General features: G+C 42.6%; 1 pseudogene; it reads left to right on the top strand.

Annotated features, from left to right (window-relative positions):
• Positions 1–2,250: 2,250 nt before the first annotated feature.
• Positions 2,251–2,374, top strand: LOC126016704 (uncharacterized; annotated as a pseudogene).
• The last annotated feature ends 647 nt before the right edge of the window (positions 2,375–3,021 follow it).

Below are 3,021 nucleotides of genomic sequence, written 5' to 3'. Positions count from 1 at the left end.
TCTGTCCTTGACCAGTCCCCCAAAATTCTCTGTAAATAATATATATAACTCAGGCTTTTTATGCAAAGGAATGGGCCAAGTTTATTTTAGCCATGTGGCAAGATTCAATGTGAAAGTGGAGAGAAAAACTATTTTTCTGTAGCTGATTGAATTAAATGCATTCTAGTGGGTTTAATTTAAAGCCCATTCCTCTTGGGTAACCTACCTGGTAGTGTATTTACTGGTTGTGACAGACTAGTCATAGAAACTGAAAACTGTAAATACAATTACTAGTTTTCCTAGAACCTTATCAGGAAAAACTTATGCTGAATAGAGGAAGTAACTCAAAGCTGTGTTTATTGCTGTTACTGAACCAAGTGGGAGTACAAGAGCTGGAATAAGAGAGCTGGCCCTCTTCCAGTGGGGATAGCTCTGTTCAATTTGTTCCCATCCATCCTCTACAACCAGGTATGACACCTGGAGTTGGAGAATGACCATGTAGCAACTGGTATGAGAGTGGCCTCCCTTGTCAAGGGAGACATGCAATTGAACTCTCCCAACAAGTGAATGCTGATCTGAGTAGATATCATTTTTCTATCAGGATGTTAGAAGAAGTTGCTCTCCAGAACAGCGGGGACGGGATCTATTCTTCCTGAAGGAAGGAGGGCTGTATATGGCTCTGGGACAACAATATTTCTATGTTGTTTCTATGCTAACAAGTCAAGGGTCATCCATGTGACACTGCAACAGGTGAAGGCTACTTTGTAGTGAAAGGTAAAAGATACGTTTTTGGGGCCCGGAGAGATAGCACAGTGGCATTTGCCTTGCAAGCAGCCGATCCAGGACCAAAGGTGGTTGGTTCCAATCCTGGTGTCCCATATGATCCCCCGTGCCTGCCAGGAGCTATTTCTGAGCAGACAGCCAGGAGTAACCCCTGAGCATCGCCGGGTGTGGCCCAAAAACAAACAAACAAAAAAAACGATGGTTTTTTACTGTTGAGCTTCACAAGGGCTCACCCTTGATGACCGGAACCCCAACCCTTCCTAAATCCCAAGAACTTGCCCTTGACCAAAAGATATATGTTAACTGTTGCAAACCTTGTGATCTGTGGTTATCTAAATCTTGCAAAAATGTAACTGAGCAAAATATCAAGTGTCAGTACTTCCTGAAATGGACCACCCTACTGCAATTTTCCACTGTCTGAAAAGCTATATAAAGGCTTGTTATATCTGGTTCGAGGCTCTCATCCTCTGGTTTATGTTAGGCCACATTGAGAGCCCCTGCATATGCTTGTATAATAAAACCCCTTGCTTTTGCATGGTCTCTGCCTCTTGGAGTCATTAGATTGGTGCGTGTGGAATTCCCAACCTTATCAGTAGGAGCAGAAAAGGCGATAGAAGATTCTGCCACCTTGTATGAAAAGTGGTTCAATCACCCTGGAAAATCTCCCTGATAACCGCCCTATCTGGGCCATTATTCTTTTTTTTTTTTTAATATCCTTAGTAGATCCTTGCATAATTAATTTCTTCACCCGCTTCATTCAGGCACACATAGGTGCAGTTAAGATGTGTGTGCTCATCAAAAAGAATGAGAACAAGCAGTGCTGGCGGGGATGTGGAAAGAAAGGAACTCTTACTCACTGCTGGTGGGAATGCCGTCTGGTCCAATCTTGTGGAGAGCGATATGGAGATTTCTCTAAAAGCTGGAAGTTGAGCTCCCATACGATCCAGCTATACCACTCCTGGGGATATACCCTAGGAACACAAAAATACAATACAAAAATCCCTTTCTCACACCTATATTCATTGCAGTGTTGTTTACAATAGCCAGACTCTAGAAACAGCCTAGATGCCCCTCAATAAATGAATGGTTAAAGAAACTATGGTACATATACACAATGGAATATTTTGCAGCCATCAGAAGAGATGAAGTCATGAAATTTTCCTATACATGGATGTATATGGAATCTATTATGCTGAGTGAAATAAGTCAGAGGGAGAGAGAGAAACACAGAATGGTCTCACTCATCTATGGGTTTTGAGAAAAATAAAAAACATTTGTGTAATGATTCTCAGAGACAAAATAGAGGAGGACTGGAGGGTCCAGATCCTGACATGAAGTTCACCACAGGGATCTTTTAGTGCAGTCACAGAAATAATTACACTGAGAACTATCATAACAAAATGTGACTGAATGAGGGCAGTAGGAAGTCTGTCTAGAGTACAGGCCAGTGTGGGGTGGGGAGGAAGGACACTTGGGATATTGGTCATGAAAATGTTGCACTGGTGAAGGATTCACACTGACTGTATAGAAAGAGGAAGTACAGTAAATGCACGCCATATACATCTCAACCCAGGCTCTTTGCCTGGTCTGTATTATAAATTGGGGGACAAAAAAAAAGATGTGTGTGCTAAAGTTCCAGTATGTGCCCATAAGCAGGGACAGGAATGAGGAACCTAGAGGAAAATCAAAGCTTTGACTCAGGTCCATAAGAAGAAGAGGCAATGTAGGGTCCTGGGTTCTGAACAAGAAGGGATCCTATTTTGTAAAGGCGACATATTGGGCTTCTCTTAGGTTCTGAGCAGGGAGGGATGTCATTTGTAAGGAACACATGGTGCAAGCTACATACTAGGTTTCATCAAGTCTATTTTCATTAACACTGCCCCAGACTAGTTAACCATACCAACCAGCCTATCAGGGAAGAACACAAGGGGATAGTAGGAAGATACCCCTAGATAATAGCCAATTATTTTAAAGATCATCCAAAAGCTAAAACTTCCCTCTATCTCTTCCCCATATAAACTTCTTCATGGCCTTGAGCAGGGTTCATCTCCTTCTAGAGAAGATCCTGACCAGTCAGTTTTGGGGTTATTGGCAGATGAATTAAAGTATTGTTCAACTTTACTCCGGTTGTGTGGTCTCATCCTTGGACTCTGGACCCTAACAGTAGGCACACAGGGATTAGCATTAGTTCTCATTAGCATCCCATTATGCAACCTTGGGGGGGGGGTGTGCATGCCATCTTGCCTCTGTTTCCAGTTT

Source organism: Suncus etruscus, chromosome 8 (genome assembly GCF_024139225.1).
Source record: "Suncus etruscus isolate mSunEtr1 chromosome 8, mSunEtr1.pri.cur, whole genome shotgun sequence".
Taxonomy (NCBI): domain Eukaryota; kingdom Metazoa; phylum Chordata; class Mammalia; order Eulipotyphla; family Soricidae; genus Suncus; species Suncus etruscus.
The sequence above is the reverse complement of the archived record's forward strand: the minus strand, read 5'-3'. Positions and strand labels throughout refer to the sequence as shown.